General features: G+C 43.2%; 1 protein-coding gene across 2 annotated transcripts in view; it reads left to right on the top strand.

Annotated features, from left to right (window-relative positions):
• LOC139255166 (rho family-interacting cell polarization regulator 1-like) overlaps positions 1 to 19689 on the top strand; it is a 173328-nt gene that overhangs the window by 18267 nt on the left and 135372 nt on the right. The window lies entirely within an intron of this gene.

Genomic DNA, 19689 nt, shown 5'->3' with positions numbered 1-19689 from the left:
GGAGAAATCGAGGGCAATTCTTCGATTCGTAACCGGGAGAGAGGTTGCCATGTCAAAAAATGCCGGGGGGAGGAAGTGCACGCACAAAGTCTTTGCAAATTATAAGCACAACAGTCATAACTGGCAGCTACATTTGGAATTTAGCCAAATAATTCTCCATCTGTTTGGGAACGTGATTCTTTAAGATGATCTACATCTATAACCCATTATAGCAGCAGGATGATTCATTTGTGATGAGTTTTGCCTTTTGAACTTAGTATGTGGCCAAATATATCTGGTCAGTGTTGGATTGTTTAAACATAATAGCCTGGGGATTTTGTTAGGTTTCCCAGTGCAATTCACCTGAAATTAGCCAAACCAGTGCAAAAGATCACAGAATTTCAAGAACAAGTTGCATTCAGCGCAAATTGAGTTTGCGTTGGTTTATAAAACAGCGCACTGGAAGCTGGCCCCACCTGCAAAACTGGCCACGCCCCTAGATCGCATTCATCACCATGGCGCATTTCTGTTAATTGCATTCGTTTGCAGCCCTTCGAGGAGGCTCTTAAAATTAAGCTTCCCTTTTAGACGTAAGGGCACTAATGGGCACCTTTTTAAAAGCTTTAAAATATTAAATATTTTATTTACTAAAACTGACTACTATACTCCAACATAAGTAGTAAATGGTTCTATATAGATTTTGTCATTTTTAGTTATTTAAAATCGGGTTACTCACAGTTGGGGGACGAGACACATCTATTAAAAATGCTTATTTTTTGTGATAAATCCAATTTTGGCTGTATTAATAAAACTGCACCAAGTTATCACTCTTAAATATATCAAGGAATATTTTTTAAAGCAAAAAAAAAATTGCATTCTTAAACGCTGCCCGATTGCGCTGGTTCATGGAGGATTTTACGTTCAGTGATATGCAAATGAGCTTGAGCAGAAAGTTCACCAGAAAATTAGCGCAATTTGTACCCGGATTGTCGATTGAGTTCAAAGCGGAAACTCTACCCCAATATTTCTGTAATGCTAGATGCAGCATCTAAAAGGTTAATTCCTAAGGCTACATTTTATAAAATCATAAGTCAGCAGCCTGAAACCATTCTGATTGTCCCTTTGGATTTCCCTCAAGATGCAAGTTTATTTAAGCTCCAATAATAGTGATCTGAAGTACAAATAAGTTATCCAGATGGAAATTATGTACAATCTCAAACATCTCGTGCTATAGTGAGCATTGATGGACAAGGATGTTGTTTTTATTGAATTTGTCCAACAGGGGCCTTAGCCTCCTGGCCCCACATCAAAAGGTGGGCTCTCACCTCAGGATAGTAACTTGGACAGCCATTTAAGAGTCCCTTGAAGAAAGTGGTAGGCCATTTGTTGACACGAGCCCTTTGTGATTGACAGGGTAGAGCTATTGGCCCCAAGTTTTGGCCCGCGCCGAAAACGGCGCACCTCCGAGCTGGACGCCTGTTCTTCGCGCCTAAAAGTGCGCTAGAAAAAAACTTCGATATTCTCCGGCTCCTCGGAGCTCGATCTCAGCTTGGCGCGGCGCGCTCTTCACAGCAGGGGGCGGAGCCAAACACTCGCGCCGATTCTGTAAGTAGTGGGGGTCGGGTCCAATTTAAATGAGCCAACGTGGTGCTGGCAACCCTGCACGTGCGCGTTGGAGCGTGCGCGCACGCCTACAGTGTCAAACAAACATTGGCACTCGGCCATTTTTAAAAGGACTCGGCTGCCGTCGAGCCACTGACACCGCCCCTTAAGCGTGGCCGAATGGCCTCAACCCCCTTGAAAAGCTGCGTGCGTCTGGTGTTGATCCTTCGGCTGCCGGCCAGCCACTGACACTGCTCCTATCCCATGGCCGAATGGCCTCAACCCCCTTGAAAAGCTGCGTGCCTCCGGTGTTGATCCTTCCGCTGCCGGCCAGCCACTAACAGAATGAAGGCCTGTCTGCAGCACAGCAGCTCAGCTCGAAGGCTGCTTGCTGCCGCTGTTGGGGCTGCCGTCGAGACACTGACGCCACCACCCCTGCCTGTCTCCAACATGAAAAGCCTGCCTGAAGCACAGCAGCTCGAAGGCTGATGTTTCACACAGGTAGGAACATGGTTTATTTAATCTTTTCTTTGCTTATACATTTTTATTCAGGTTGGATTTATAAGTATAACTAAGGATTGATTGTAGAATTTAATGACTTCCCTCCCCCCCCCCCCACCTCGTTCCCTACGCCTAATTTGTAACTTACGCCTGATTTTCTAAAGTGTAGACAAGGTTTTTTCAAGCGTACAAAAATCTTCACTTACTCCATTCTAAGTTAGTTTGGAGTAAGTTTTCACTGCCGAAACTTTGAAAACAGGCGTAAGTGGCCAGACACGCCCCCTTTTGAAAAAAAATTCTGATCCCAACTGAAACTGTTTTAACTGACTAGAACTGGAGCAAACTAAATGCCGAGAATTTGAATTTCTAAGATACTCCGTTCTACACCAGTTGCTCCAAAAAATCAGGAACAACTGAGGCTGAAACTTGGGCCCATTATCTCTCTGACTTCACAGTTCACCGGGTCATTCAATCAGTCTCTCTGTCACAGAGTTCTCTTACTTTTTTTCTTCAGTCAGCAGAAATAAGCCATCTGTACATTTAAAGTCCAAGCCAGCTTAGTTTCTAAAGGTTAAGCTTAGAATATGATCTTCCGTCTTGGAGTCCATACTTGGAGAGAAAGCATGTTGTTCCTTTATTTTCTTCGCTCCATCATTAGCGGCCGTGCCTTCAGCTGCCTAGGCCCTAAGCTCTGGAATTCCCTCCCTAACCTCTACCTCTCTCTCCTCCTTTTAAGATGTAACTCTTTAACCAAGTTTTGGTCACCTGTCCTAATATCTCCTTACATGGCTTGATGTCAAATTTTGTTTGCTAATCGCACCTTGGAATGTTTTACTATGTTAAACACGCTATATAAATGCAAGTTGTTGTTTTCATAAAGCAAAAACTGTAGGAGAATATATGTTCTCATGTGTCAAACTATACGTATATTGCGTAAATAAACCATCAATTGGTTTGAAGTCTGTGCCTCATCTCAGTATAGTGCTTACTCAGCCCACCTTTGAGGTATATTTTCAGAAGCTGGTATTCGGAGTGAGGCTTCCTTGTTGCAATCCCTGGGTTATGCTACCATCTGACTAGAGATTGTTCGCTTTTTGTTTGACCTGGCAATTGTATTCAAAAGTATGAGAGAATTTATTCATATTTACATTTTTTAAAAAGTCATCCAGCTTGTTATGGCTGATTGGCTTGGACTCTCCATATTTGTTGTGGTTTTAAACATTTAATTCTCTTGTGTTTCCTGCTGCTGCATTTCCTCCTCCCAGTTGATGGATTAAACTCAGTGACATCTTCCTCCCCAGAAAATGGAATGCTGGGCTCTGTTTTGTCCAGTGACCTAGGAGCTACTAAAATCCATCCAATGATGACACTGGTACCCACGTAATAGTTAAGGTTGGGGTTTGAATTGAACATTATTGGATGGGACTCCCAACACACTACTGTAGCAGAATGTTCTAGTTCCTAGTGTCATGTTTTAACATTTTAGCTTTAGGAGCTCAAACTGACTAGTAAATTAATTTATTGTTCCAGTGTCTTAGAACTCAGTGCAGTTAGAATGTCGGTGTTGGTCTTTTATTTAGTGTGAGGTTGTTTGGATATTAATACCCACTTACTGCTGTGGCCTGCAAAGTACTTAAGCAGTGGTCTGATTTGCAACCAGATTTATATCTGACCTTGCGTGATGTGAAATGAAATTTAAAAGTCATTATAGACCCGAGTCCCTTGAGATTTCTAAATATAACTGCGCTAGAAATTTGTTTCCTAAAAAGTTTTCTCATGGGAAACTTAAATGACAACACTTGTTTACGAAAAGATGTGCTGTTTTCCTGCTTGTAATTTGTTGGTTTTCTAAAATTCTGCTTCAGTGAGGTGGAAAGTGTTTTGGAAATGTACTCTTGGAAGTTTTGTTCTTTCATTGCAAGTATTTTCTTACTGTCGAGTCTTGAATACTCTCATCCTGCAAGAATCAATTGGATGCTGCAGTGGGAGTATGTTGGTGGACATCTGCATGGATGAACTAAGATGGCTTTGCTCATCCGTAATTAGCGTGTGAAGTCCAAAATATATCTACTGGGGGTGGGGTTGAGGTCTGTAAGAGCCACGTGGAGACGGGCACACAGACAGAATCTCCATCCCTCCAGCCGCGGCTGATTTCAAACCCACTCCCACTGGTGAGCAGACAGAGTTCAGTTACCCCCATTGGAACGTTAACCTTGGAGTTGGTGCTGTGTGGATGTGTTGCAGCTCACTGTTCCCAGGTGAAGCAACGGACACAGGATCAAGCTACTTCATATGTGAACATTTAATGCTGCATTTATACCACACAAACCGGACTCATGATGTAGTACACGTGGGGAGCGACGCAGTGTGTGTGTGTGGGGGGGGGGGGGGGGGGGGTGGCGGTTGGGGCTGAAGGAGATTACAGAGATAGGGAGGGGCGGGGCCATGGAGGGATTTGAAAACCAGGATGAGAATTTTGAAATCGAGGCGTTGCTTAACCAGGAGTGAATGTAGGTCAGTGAGCACAGGGGTGATGGGTGAGCGGGACTTGGTGCGAGTTAGAACATGGGCAGCTGAGTTTTGGATCACCTCTAGTTTACGAAGGGTAGAATGTGGAAGGCCAGCCAGGAGTGCGTTGGACTAGTTAAATCTAGAGATAACAAAGGCATGGATGAGGGCTTTAGCTGAAGCAAGGGAGGAGACGGGCAATGTTACGGAGGTTACAGAGGGCGACTTCTCTATGTTGTGGAAAAATTTCAAACTGGTTTTCCTGCTGGCATTGATGTAGCTTCAGTCTCTGTGTCTGTTTGATGGGGACAGATAGGCGACCTATAGTAAAATTAATACAAGAACATGCTTTTTTCTTAAAATTTTTTCAGATAAACACTTTCCAGAATATATAATGGAAGAGACCAGTTACTTTATTTCTACGCAAGGCCGCGACTATCTCTACATGCAAAATACATATCTGAATGCAGGCACTGGAATGTAAAATCCTGTGCCTTTGTATTTGTGATCCGTGCCTAGAATATATAGTTGCTTTTCTAAACTATCATTCTTTTAGCTATCCTTTAGTCTATATAAATCACCATTTCCCTTCATCTTGATGCACATCACACTTGTGGCACTGATCTAAGTGCTGGGGAAGGTTCCTGGAAGTTACAGAAGGTGTTTTCGCCTAGGTTGTGGTGCGGTGGTATAGCAGTATTTAGGTGCGTTGTGGTAGACCAGAGAAGTTAGTAAAAACAGCCCAACTTGCTAACCAGAGCAACTGTTCTGTAGTTTAATGCACTCCAAGCATATGAATGTTTTTAGAAAGTATCTACTCAAAATGTTAATTAGTGAGAGCATATAGGTTTGGATTAGTTTGTGATCTATGATGGTGGAATGCTTTAGTCATTGTTAGTTTTCCAGATGTGTTTGTCTTTACCTAGAAGTGTCCTTTGGTTCATTCTGAATTGAAGAATGTATACTCACCACCTTCTTATCAAAACTTTAAGTTCTGTACCTTAGTAGGGTGACTTAATCACTGATAGTACTATGGTGGTCATCCACCAGCTTAACCTTAAAGATATGGGGACTGTCAAATGTATCTTTTAAAACCATGAGGACTAAAGATTTCACACAGAGTAGTAATGAGCTCAAACTGTGAAACAAGAAACATTTCTTTAAATGGAAAAAAATAATTGCTACCATCTAGCATCACCGTGGTTTAATGTTGTTGTTGCTATGCTATCCTGTGATGTTCGACAAACCGCTCAGTGTCCTGTCACTTCCTTCGCAGTGTCTTGATATAGTGGTTGAATTTCTTCTGAAGAGTTGTGTGGCATCTGTTCACCTCAGTAAAAAGGCATCAGTCATTCTTGTATTTGTGAGAGTACAAGTAGGATCTTTCCTTTCTTCTGTTCCTCTCCCCACCCACCCCCCCAAAAGTATACAATGAAAATTGGTTGTTCTATTTATTATTTTTAACACACTGCTCAGTAGCTTTATGAATCACTGTCACTGGTACTCACTCATTTACGGTATTGAGTTAAAGCATAATGATTTCCAGGAAGGGGAGTGGTAAGTACAGAACTAAAAGGGAAATACCAATAATTAGTTAAAAGCTTATCTGATGCACACTACCGTTGTATTGTTCCCGAAGTAAGAGAATGCAGAACTACAGGGTGCTAATTTTCATACTTACTGGACAAAAATGACAGTTGGTTGATGGGAATAAGCAAAATTTTTTGTGTATGTTTGGAGGTGGGAGAGAAAGGAGAAGAGAAGAAGAGTACAGAATGCTTTTTAAAAAAAAATCAAATTGCACTATATGGTGAGGGGGGGGGGGGGGGAAATCCTAGCTAATTTGCCCCTTCCAAACCTCGGGCTGCTGAGACCACATGCACCACTGCTATCTGTAGCCTAGCTGAGGACAGTTAACCGAGCACAGACCTGGGCTCAGTTACTTACTGGCTTTACCAGCCGAACCATCAGTGCAGGCCGAGGTCCTGTCTCTCAGTATCTTCCCCTCTCCAATATGCACAACCTCCTTTTTACAAGGAAATGCTAAGCCAGGAAAAGTCACCCAGGAAGAACACTGATTTTAATCCTCTTTCTGGAGTAAAGCACAAGTCCATTGTTTTTAACAAAACAATCCCCTGTTTCACATCAGAAGAAGCTATCTTACAACTAATGAACTTTCAACTCTATTAGCAGTGTTATCACTGGTTTGTGTGTCAGATCATTAGGTGACAACTCTTAATCTAGCCCTCCATGGCATGGCATCCACTTCCTTGTCTATTTCTAGTTGTGAAGGATTTTGGGGCATTCTTGAGTTGAAGCCGCGAGACAATAGAAGTAGTTTTTGAGCAGTGGATGAAAAGAAAATTACACAAAACCAACCCTTTTGATGAGGTCATGTATATAGGAGTTGATAACATGGTATTTATTGCCAGTGCTGGCAATACAATGGGAAAATTGCAACTTTAGCAGCCTATCTTAAATGGTAGAGGATATCCTTTTATTTTGTGTGCCCTCTGCAATGCAATATAAACATGGCTTTATTTAGGCTTGTGTGAAAAAACCTATTTATTCATAATGTGAAAGTAAGCATTAAACTGATTTTCATTTTGCATCAATATGTTGGATATTGTGAATTTGTTTGTGGAGGAGATTTGGACTGTAGAAATTGAGAGAGAGGATTGAAAATTTGTTCGACTGGAAAGAACTTGAACACACACTTGGACATGTTGTTTTCCCCCGCCCCTGGTCTAGTCCATCATATAACACCCGACCGATTTTTAGGTAGGCAATTCTCTTTCACTGTCAATTTCGCTCAATGAATGGGATCCAGGTGTTTTTTTTCAAGTAATTCTATCCCAATTGCCCCTTTTTCTCTTGGGACGACAGGAACCTTTGGAAAGTTGCTGGCCACCTTTGGCACTTGCTGGCTGAGATTGGGAATTTGCTGTGGAGGAATTGGCGAGACCAAATGGCTATGCTATGAATTCACAGTGCATCATTTTGGTACGTCAGATCCGTGACGGTAGCTATATAATGAGCCAAGGGCCCAGGAGCAGCACGGGCCTGTCCACACTGCTATATGTGTGCACACTAGGTCCGTGCAGCAGAGCAGATCTCCAGTCGTCCTGCTTAACCCTTGGCACTGGATAAAGGCCTAGCTCTGTCAAGTCCGTGTGGTGGCTGGTGTGCAACGGTCACCACACGTTAAAAAAATCCATGCACAGGCATCTTCCACCCTTCAATATGCAGTTCGGGATTGGAACATCGGGTCCTTCATTGAAACATCTGTGAACTCCTGTGGAAACAAGTCGGCCTCGTTCGAGGGCCCGCCTATGATGATGATTAAGCTTCAATATTTAATTTGAGACAAATCAAACCATTGATTACACTGGACAGTTTTTTTCAGAAGCGTTAACTATAACTTTGCAACCTGGGCAAGTTTCTTTTTTTTTAGAAAGGTATTTATAATCAAATAAAATTGTCTACCATTTCCTAAGCTAAAATACTGTGTGGACAGTGCAAGGGATTTAAAAAAAAATTCTATTCTCAGTAATCTCTTTCACCGATGGCTCTCAGGTGATTGTAATTCACTTGTGTGGTCTAAAGCACAGCTGCGTGTGACACCTTTGTTAATGCCAAGAGCAGATGACTGTGGTAGTGAGGTTGGGGATGGCATCAAACAGGAAATTAGGGATGCATGCAATAAACGTTCAGTTATCATGGGTGACTTTAATCTACATATAGATTGGGCTAACCAAACTGGTAGCAATATGGTGGAGGAGGATTTCCTGGAGTGTATTAGGGATGGTTTTCTAGACCAATATGTCGAGGAACCAACTAGAGAGCAGACCATCCTAGACTGGGTGTTGTGTAATGAGAGAGGATTAATTGGCAATCTTGTTGTGTGAGGCCCCTTGGGGAAGAATGACCATAATATGGTAGAATTCTTCATTAAGATGGAGAGTGTCGCAGTTAATTCAGAGACTAGGGTCCTGAACTTAAAGAAAGGTAACTTCGATGGTATGAGACGTGAATTGGCAAGGATAGACTGGCGAATGATACTTAAAGGGTTGATGGTTGATAGGCAATGGCAGACATTTAAAGATCACATGGATGAACTACAACAATTGTACATCCCTGTCTGGTGTAAAAATAGAACAGGGAAGGTTGATCAGCCGTGGCTAACAAGGGAAATTAGGGATAGTGTTAAATCCAAGGAAGAGGCATATAAATTGGCCAGAAAAAGCAGCAAACCTGAGGACTGGGAGAAATTAAGAATTCAGCAGAGGAGGACAAAGGGTTTAATTAGGAGGGGGAAAATAAAGTATGAGAGGAAGCTTGCCGGGAACTGACTGCAAAAGCTTCTATAGATATGTGAAGAGAAAAAGATTAGTGAAGACAAATGTAGGTCCCTTGCAGTCAGAATCAGGTGAATTTATAATAGGGAACAAATAAATGACAGGCCAATTGAACAAATACTTTGGTTCTGTCTTCACTAAGGAAGACACAAATAACCACCTGGAAATACTAGGGGACCGAGGGTCTAGCGAGAAGGAGGAACTGAAGGAAATCCTTATTAGTCAGGAAATTGTGTTAGGGAAATTGATGGGATTGAAGGCCAATAAATCCCCAGGGCCTGATAGTCTGCATCCCAGAGTTCTTAAGGAAGTGGCCCTGGAAATAGTGGATGCATTGGTGGTCATTTTCCAACATTCTATAGACTCTGGATCAGTTCCTATGGATTGGAGGGTAGCTAATGTAACCCCACTTTTTAAAAAAGGAGGAAGAGAGAAAGCAGGCAATTATAGACCGGTTAGCCTGACATCGGTAGTGCGGAAAATGTTGGAATCAATTATTAAAGATGTAATAGCAGCGCATTTGGAAAGCAGTGACAGGATCGGTCCAAGTCAGCATGAATTTATGAAAGGGAAATCATGCTTGACAAATCTTCTAGAATTATTTGAGGATGTAACTAGTAGAGTGGATAAGGGAGAACCAGTGGATGTGGTGTATTTGGACTTTCAAAAGGCTTTTGACAAGATCCCACACACGAGATTAGTGTACAAAATTAAAGCACATGGTATTGGGGGTAATGTATTGACGTGAATAGAGAACTGGTTGGCAGACAGGAAGCAAAGAGTAGGAAAAAGTACGTCCTTTTCAGAATGGCAGGCAGTGACTAGTGGAGTACCGCAAGGTTCAGTGCTGGGCCCCCAGCTATTTACAATATACATTAATGATTTGGACGAAGGAATTGAATGTAATATCTCCAAGTTTGCAGATGATACTAAGCTGGATAACAATGTGAGCTGTGAAGAGGATGCTAGGAGGCTGCAGGGTGACTTGGACAGGTTAGGTGAATGGGCAAATGCATGGCAGATGCAGTATAATGTAGATAAATGTGAGGTTATCCACTTTGGTGGCAAAAACAGGGAGGTGGAATATTATCTGAATGGTGACAGATTAGGAAATGGGGAGGTGCAACGAGACCTGGGTGTCATGGTACATCAGTCATTTAAAGTTGGCATGCAGGTACAGCAGGCAGTAAAGAAGTCAAATGGCATGTGATATTTCATAGCAAGAGGATTTGATTATAGGAGCAGGGAGGTCTTACTGCAGTTGTACAGGGCCTTGGTGAGGCCACACCTTGAATATTGTGTACAGTTTTGGTTTCCTAATCTGAGGAAGGACATTCTTGCTATTGAGGGATTGCAGTGAAGGTTCACCAGACTGATTCCCGGGATGGCAGGACTGACATATGAAGAAAGACTGGATCTACTAGGCTTATATTCACTGGAATTTAGAAGAATGAGAGGGGATCTCATAGAAACATATAAAATTCTGACTGGGATTGGACAGGATGAATGTTCCCGATTTTGGGGAAGTCCAGAACCAGGGGTCAAAGTCTAAGGATAAGTGGTAAGCCATTTAGGACCAAGATGAGAAACTTCTTCACTCAGAGAATTGTGAACCTGTGGAATTCTCCACCACAGAAAGTTGTTGAGGCCAGTTAGATGTGGCCCTTACGGCTAAAAGGATCAAGGGGTAGGAGAGAAAGCAGGAATGGGGTACTGAAGTTGCATGATCAGCCATGATCATATTCAATGGTGGTGCATGGCCTACTCCTGCACCTATTTTCTATGTTTCTAGTCTGCTCGCTCTGCACTTTATCCTAAATAGGAAAATCCAGCTTTGTCCAAATAATGAAATGCAGCGCTTTGACTTTTTAAATACCTCTTCAGCAGTATGTTTAAACATGCTTAAGTTAGTCAGTTATAAATGTTGATTACGTTCATCAAAATTGCTTTCCTAGGTTTTATAATATTTCTTGTTATCTTTCCTTTCATGCGAGGTTGTCTTATCTTTCTTTATCTGTACCTGACGCCTCTTCCTCTCCGTTTTCACCTCACTCCACCACCGATGGTTCAAATTATGTCTTAACTGGAGAATTATGGGTGCACAAACTGGACTAATCTCTCAAATTGGTTACCACAAGCAATTAATCATGATTATCTATTGCAGGGTGTATAGCGGAGAATGCATTAAACTACCATTAAGAAAATGAGTGTGAGTTAATGATGCAGGGCACAATGGCTAATGTGTTCTTTAAATGTGCTTTCTAAATACCCGCAGAGATTATCAAACCATTTTGTTCATTCAGATGTTCTCATTATTGGGTTTGTGCGATTAGAAATTCAGTTCACCGTATTTGGTAAAGGTACTCTTTTCAGGAATCACTTAATTTCACAGACTTAAAAATAAGTTGACTATACTCTCTTTTCTTTCAAATACATTTTTTTCCACTTCTGTTCTCCTGAAGACATTGTCTCCTTGCTGCAGTGTGATTCTACGGGTGCTGGTTACCCTCAGTGCATCACCTACTAGGCTGTTACTCAAATATGAGCCTTCAGGTTTTTCATTTGCAGGTTCATCAATGCCAAGCCCAAGATTGTCCTAACCAGACCTCTACAATGCACTATGCACACACAGGCGCGCGGGGCGAGGGAGACACCAGGCAGAATTACTGGACAGTGGTCCAGGAGCAGTAACTGTGACACTGAGGCAATTGTAGCACACCACTACTGTCCTTTCTGAGACCGTTAAGACTAGCTATTAAACTTGGGACCTTACTTGTTTGCATGGCTGTGCAACGCAGGTCGTTCAGCTTGTGAAAGCATTTTAATATACCCATAATCTTGAAAATTATTGAAATGCAGAAATTCAACATGTAAGCTTTTACAGTGCATTTTTATTTAAGTTAAAAATAAAATATTATTTTACGCTGGTTTTCTGGACTGGTTGATCAGTAACCAGTTCTGGTGAGGTTGTTTGTTGAAGTGTTGGCTTTGATAACTGTATTTTACCTGAACTTGTATTGGGGTCTGTACAGTTAATCATTCAATGATAGTGTTGGCAATTCTTCATTTCAGCCCGAACTGTTCCCCCTATTTATCTAATACCCAAGTTATTTTAGTCGGACTTTGTTGTGCTTTCATACTCGCTGAAGCATTCTGAATTGGGTGTGGTATTACAGTAGGAGGGATTATATTGACAGTGTGAATGCGTATTCTTTAAAACTCATAACTTCCTTGGAGTTATTTTTAGTGTTTGAGTGTCTATTTTAAAAATGAGCTGCCATTTATGTCACTTGTATGTGATGTATCTCACAGCGATGAAAAATGCACTTGCCTGCTCCCAAGGGGAGGCATTTAATTTCCCATCACACAACAGCAGTGACTGTTTTGGTTTACTCCCTTTCTCTCCTGAAGGCAGTGTCGTGTGCTGGGTATTCAGAGAGTGCCAGCAGGTCTCCAGTATTCAGATGATGTTGAGGTATTAGATAAAAAAATCAGCACATTCTAATTCTGATTGTAGGGAGCAGAGGGGTATGGACTTTGTACCAAAGTGGTGGGGTTGGGGGGGGGGGGGAGATAACCAGTCTGAGGTCTGAATTAGCTTTTTTTTAAAATATAGTGTTTCCACCTTGTGGCTTAAAGGGTTCTTTATCTTTCAATTAAAAAGCAACGTTCCATTTTGGCACCTCACATTTTCCCTTGCCAATGATACTGACAGTCGATTTAATACTGATACTCTCTTCCCACAACTTTGCAGGCCAGCCCATAAGCTCAAGCACTTGGTGTATTTTTGACACTGAGCTGCTGTCTCTGCTAATCAGATGTGAGCTCTTAGTGTACTGTTAGTAGGAGGGGGTATTAAGAAATTAAAGTAAGTCAGCAGTTTGTAGATGATAATGTCTGAAAATAGTATAAGCGGATGAGTGCAGGCATATGCCATATGTTGTATTTCTAGTTCAGTTGGTTTATGTTCATCAGTGGAGGTTTTACAATATTATTAGCTAGAACAATTTGGTGATAAAATAGAGCTTCTCGCCCGTGTGTAGTCTGTGGATTCAGCAGAAACCTATGACAAATCCGAAATGCTGGTTTTAAAGATAAATTGCAGAGTGGAAATATCTCTAACGTGATGCAGCACAGGCCTGCTCATTCCCATGATAATTGTAAAATTACCCTCATTATCCAGGTATTCACTATGATCTGTTCCCAGTATTGCTGCTTTCCATAATTAGAAAGAAAAGAGATCAAAATTGCATTTATGTAGCATCTTTCACATGCTCAGGATGTCCCAAAGTGCTTTACAGCCGATGAAGTATTTTTGAAGTGTAGTCACTGTTGTAATGTAGGAAACGCAGCAGCTAATTTGTGCACAGCAATCTCCCACAAACAGCAATGAGATTAAAAACTGGATAATGTTTTTTTTTTAGTGATGTTGATTGAGGGATAAATATTGGCTAGAACACTGGAGAAATTCCCCATGTCTTCTTCAAATGGTGCCACAAGATCTTTTACATCCACCTGAAAGGGCAGCCGAGGCTTCGGGTTTAATGTCTCATTCGAAAGACAGCACCTCTGTTAGTGCAGCACTCCCTCAATACTGCACTGGAGTGTCAGCCTCGATCATGTGTTCGAGGGACCGAAATTCAGTGCAGCCAGAAAGCTGGTGGTGTTGAGGCCTTTTTTCCCCGATTAGCGCCTCAAAATTTGCGGTGGCCATTGGATCCAAATTCAGCTTTTTGACCACAAAAAAATGTTCCAGTCTTAATAGCCATTCAAACCTGAAAGTTTGCAGTCTTAATTGGGGTGCTATTCCCATGGGAAATTCACCAATAGGGTGATGTGGCAGCTACCATTGCAGCACAGGCGCAAGGGAACGAGCGTATCGGTGCTGCTTTGGAGAGGATGGCCGCAACTCTGCAAGAGTCGATGGAGCATCTAAGTGCTGCCATCTCTGGTGGCTTTCAGACTGTGGCTGCTCTCGGGCAGTCTCAGCTGGATGCCCCTGAGACCTCAGTGTCGCTTTCGCGGCTGGGTCCACCACGGGCCATGGAGGACCTTCCGGTGTGGTGCCACAGTACCGACCTGAGCTCCTTCAGATTGGTGGTGGTGGTATTGTGCCGCCCCCGGTGAGTTGTTCAGGCTCCTCGGGCCAGGATACGGATGATGCGCTCCCTCCGGCTCGCAGCATTCCTGGCACCAGACCTGTCACTCCGCCAGTATTTCCACGCATGGCCTTGCCCGAGCCAAGTCAGACTAAACCCTCCCGGGGAATGTGTTGACCAGTCTCCAGCTGGCCCTTCCATGCCCAATGTTTCTCGAGGGCATCCTAAAAAGACATCTGGAACACAGCAGCCTTCCCAGACCCATGAGGCAGCCACAAGGGAGACACTGAGGAAAAGTTGAAGGTTAGGCACGCGTAAGATCATCATAGGCAGTCCCTCGAAGTCGAAGATGACTTGCTTCTACTCTCAAAGTGAGTTCTCAGGTGGCTGAACAGTCCAATGCAGGACCTGCAGTCTCTGTCACAGGTGGGGCAGACAGTGGTTGAAGGAAAGGGTGGGTGGGGAGCCTGGGTTGCTGCACGCTGCTTCCGCTGTCTGAGCTTGGTTTCTGCACGCTCTCGGCGATGGGACTCAAGGTGCTCAGCGGCCTCCCGGTGGTCTTGGGCCAGGGATTCTCAGGTGCCGGTGGGGTGTTGCATTTTATCAAGGAGGCTTTGAGGGTGTCCTTGAAGCATTTCCTCTGCCCACTTGGGGCTTGCTTGCCGTGTCGAGGCTCTGAGAAGTGCGCTTGCTTTGGGAGTCTCTCTCTCCCTCAGGCGACCGAAGGCTGTGCAAGCACACTGAAGGCAGTGTTGGACGTCGTCATCGATGTCTGCCCTTGCTGACAGGCTCCTGAGATATGGAAAATGCTCCATGTTGTCCAAGGTCGCGCCGTGGATTTTGATAACCGGGGTGGGGGGGCAGTGCTGTGTGGTGGGGTCAGGTTGATGGAGGACCTTTGTCTTACGGATGTTTAGTGTAAGGCCCATGTTTTCGTACGTCTCGGTGAAGGTGTTGACGATGGCTTGGAGTTTGGCCAAATGTGCGCAGAAGCAAGCGTCGTCTGTAGTTTGACGACAGAGGATGGGACGACCTTGGATCTAGCATACAGGCGGCGGAGGTGGAACAGATTCCCATTTGTTACCGCTCGGAATGCTGAGCTGGGCCGACATTTCCAGTCTAAGCCCCTGGATTGAAATTTCAGTTTTCTCTCTCTGAATCTCAGGATCTCTATTTCTTTCTCTAGTTTTTTCCCCTCTTTTCTCTTTCTCTGTTACTACTTCTCTATTCCTCTCGCTCCCCAATCAAACTTTTTCATTCTGCTTCTCATTCCCTTTCTCCTCTATCTCTTTCTCCTTTCTCTTTTGCTCCTCTCCCTCCCTTCCCTTGAGTGCAGATTCTGTGTTGAACATCCTCAGGTTTGGATCTTACCACCTTGTCCCCTCCGCTCTCATGGCTCCGAGATCTCTGCCACTCTGCACCGGCCCTTAAGCTGGTGGGGGCACTTTCGGCTAAAGGGCCGGCTTTTTCACCTTGAAAATGGGTCCGGGTGGGTGCGCACTTTTAGCGCGTCACTATTACCGCAAGGGGGGAAAAAAACTAGAGAGAGAGTCGGCGGTGACCCACACCGCTACAAGATCTCCTGGGCATTTTGCTTTTGTATTTGGGCCGAATCGATGTTAGGATGGCCAGTTGAGCCCAAAGCGGCGGTCATTCGATTTTGACGAATGGCCGCCGCAAGCAGGCAGTAACGGACCTTCCCAGGACTGTGAATTTCAGGGCCCAAGTCTCTGCATTGGGGCTTAGAAACATTTCGCTCCATTTTGAGTTGCATTGACACAGCATCTCCAGAATGCCATTTTGTGTACTGGCTACGATGTATAATGGCTGCATTCTGTCCTCTCCCTGTCTCTCCAAATTTAAACTACAGATACATTCTGTGTGCCCTACCAGCCAAGTGTGCAGCGTTGTGTTAAATTCCAAATTGACTATTGAATAGAGAATTAATAAGAGGAGATAGAAAAACGGAAAGCTCAACTTGCTTTGATAAGTAATCTTGTGTAATTGAGCTGAGGAGGTGTGATTCTCGCACAATCGAACTACATTTTTGTGCTGTGTAAACAAAGGCCTGTTCTCATTTGTCAGCCTTGAAACTCTCGGCTGAAGTAAATTATTAAGTAATGCAGCGATTTGTCTCCCAACCACCCCCCACCAAGGTAGCATTAATGACCGGTTTATATGGGAAAAAATTTCTTCCTTCTGCATCAAAGTTTCAATTTGCATTATCCAAGCATAAGCACCTCATGATAAATCCCACGTATGCTGTCTCCCCCATGACCAGAAACTATTGTATTATAGTTTTCATTTGGACAGAACATCTTAAAAGAAACAACTTAGACCAAAGCAAGTAGAAGGACACACTGAATATAAATGCAATTGGGCCCAAAATCATGATTTAATCTTATAATTCATGGAAAAATACAGAAACATTGAAAGATCCTATTTCATTTGATTTTGAAACACTCTTTCATCTCATTCTCCAGCTGCAAGTACTCATTGAAATTGTTTTAAATTGAAAACTTTGTTTTGTGAACTGCAGTCACGGTGGTCATCAGTGTGATCTGATCATTGTCTCTGTTCGTGAGGCTGACAAATACACTCATGAGTTAGCTGGCCAGCTTTGCTTGTGGGGATGTGTATTCTGCACTGTGAGCCATGGCCATCAGTACAATAACAAGTAGAACCATGGGGCGGATGGGGCTGCAGCCCCAGGCCCTCTAAAGAACATAGGCCCACCAAATAAATGTAGGAAAAAAAAATAAGGCTTCCCAAATAGGCTGAATAGAATAGATAATAAGAGGAAAAACAAGACCGAGGAAAATATTGTTTATTGGCCTAACGTATACATAGTTATTTTTGCAGAGTACCTATATACAGAACAGAATATATACTAGCCTGTTTTATTTTGCATGTTGTTGCGAGAAATTTGCATAAAAGTATAGGAATCTAGTATTGCAATGTTACCAGAACCAGAATACATGCCCACTTGATAACAGAATATATGCTTTCATTGTTGAATATACTGGCTTATGTTTTCATACTCAGAATCAGAATCATATACATAATGTAATGAACATGAACAAAGATAACTATGGGCCTATTTGGATCAGTTTGCCCCAGGCCCATCAGGTCCTTAATCCGGCCCCGAATAGAACCTGGTGGGTTGTTGTGAGTGGAGTATGGGAAAGTGAATCAAGTGGTATTGGGTCACATCAGTGCACACCAAAGGTAATCGGTCAGAATTTATTTTCAAGAATTCTCCCTCATTTTGGCTGTACAGTACTTCAGTTTTTTTTATATATGGTTTAGTGGTGCTGCACGTTTCCCTCCCCTACCCATAACAACAAATAGTACAGGCCTGTTGGATATGTTAGGCTGGACACACAATGACAGGACCTGGGCAGTTCAGCAGCACATTGGCATCAACACACCTGCTTGTCATGCACACTGAGAACACAATGCTTCTTTCCACGAAACCTTTTAGTAATATATAATGGTTCTGTTGGAGAGCCAATGAAAGTGTACTTATTAGTATACTTGGCAAAAGAACCAGAGGCGAGATGAAGATTTTTTTTAAACGCAGTGAGTTATTATGATCTGGAATGCACTGCCTGAAAGCAGATTCAATAATAACTTTCAAAAGGGAATTGGATATATACTTGAAGGGGAAGAATTTCCAGGGCTTTGGGGAAAGAGCAGGGGATTGGGACTAATTGGATAGCTCTTTCAAAAGAGCCGGCACAGACCTCCTTCTGTGCTGTAATCATTCTATGATTAGACCGTGTTGATTGGAAATGAGTTCTTTGAGAATTGTACCTTTTTTTTCCCAGGATCAGCCCATTGGCCCGGATATTTGGCCTGCAGACTTTCTATGGGATTTTGTACTGGAACTTGCAGTGATTAGAAATTAATTTCAGTGCAACGCTTGCTACAGGGGATTTGGGGCTTGTTAACAGGGACAAGCAACTATGTATCTCCTCAACCAATCAGATTGAAGAAAACCTTAATGAGTCATGCAGAGTCTTGAGCCTGGAAGTTTAAATTAGAACAGTTAATTCAATGTCAAATCATATACAGAGAGAGAAATAAAGAGAGGGAAGGAAGGATGGGATTAAGAGAGGGAGATACAAGAGACAGAAAGAAAAATTATTAAAATTATTTACATTAAAAAAAAATTTCCAACAGCAATTAAAATCTGAAGAAATGAGACCCTAAACTTGTAGAAGTTAATTTTCAGGGCCAGAGAGATCATTTGGCAGTAATTAAGACAAGACACACCATTAAAAAATGTACTTAAACTGGAAGGGACAAGCTATCCATCACGTAAGTAATCCAACTTCCATCTGCTCCTGATGCCTTGTTCTTCAGTTGTCGGATGGCCTTTTCAACTTCGTGCTGGGCTGGAGATGTGCTGAGATGGTGGTGGGCGGCAAATACAAGAGAAATGCAGGGAACAGCACCAACCCTTGTCCATGGCCGCCTTTAACCTCACAAAAGCCTTCGACACAGTCAACCGTGAGGAATTATGGAGTAGTGTCCTCACATTCGGCTGCCCTCAAAAAATTTGTCACATTCCTCCGCCTGCTCCATTATGACATGCAAGCCGTGATCCTGACCAACAGATCCACCACAGACCCATTCCACGCTTGGACCACGGTCAAGCAAGGCTGTGTCATCGCACCAACGCTCTTCTCGATCTTCCTTGCTGCAATGCTCCATCACCCCCTCAGCAAGTTCCATCACCCCCTCAGCAGGTGGGCAGAGGAAACACTTCAAGGATACCCTCAAAGCCTCCTTGAAAAAGTGCAACATCCCCACCGACACCTGGGAATCCCTGGCCCAAGACTGCTCAAAGTGGAGGAAAAGCAAACGGGAAGGCGCTGAACACCTCGGGTCTCTTCGCCGGGAGCAAATTGAAGCCAAGCGTCGACAGCGGAAGGAGCGCACGGCAACCCAAGCCCCCCACCCACTCGTTCCTTCAACCACCATCTGCCCCACCTGTGACAGAGACTGTAGGTCTCGCATCGGACTCTTCAGTCACCTGAGAACTCATTTTTAGTGTGGACCCCGAGGGACTGCCTAAGAGAGAAGAACCCAACTTCACTCCCTTCCCTGTGTTTCAATGCAGAGTCGCTCGGAGTGATACCGGTATAGCGACACTTCCAGAGGAGCAAGGCAACTCTGGCACCAACTTCCTGATATCCGTGTTTAACTGTGCATGTGCAGTTACTGGAAGTTGCGGTCTGATTTACACTTTGAATAGCAGAGAACGCTAATAGTCTTATTTTTATTGCCAAATCCGGGTTTTGAGTCCTACTATTTTCGGTATACGATGCAGGATAAAGCTGAGAAGTGATCCAGCTGTTCAAGATGAAAAATCGAGTTGAATCCGATATGGGTAGTGTGAGTATCTGGATTTGTATGTAGATTTTAACACTCCTGCATTCAAGTTACTCCAGAAAGATCCCAAGCGTACTCATTTCACCTCTGAGGCTCTGAAGGAAAAGAGTACGATGGGGCTATATCGGAAACCGAGTTGTTCTTCTATCAGGAAATGGTTAGATTGAGAGAGAGAAGAGATTGATTTTAGAAATTGAACTCTTGTTGGAATAGAATACTATTACTGGAACGTTCTAGATTTT

This window comes from Pristiophorus japonicus, unplaced genomic scaffold, assembly GCF_044704955.1.
Source record: "Pristiophorus japonicus isolate sPriJap1 unplaced genomic scaffold, sPriJap1.hap1 HAP1_SCAFFOLD_589, whole genome shotgun sequence".
Taxonomy (NCBI): Eukaryota; Metazoa; Chordata; class Chondrichthyes; family Pristiophoridae; genus Pristiophorus; species Pristiophorus japonicus.
The sequence above is the reverse complement of the archived record's forward strand: the minus strand, read 5'-3'. Positions and strand labels throughout refer to the sequence as shown.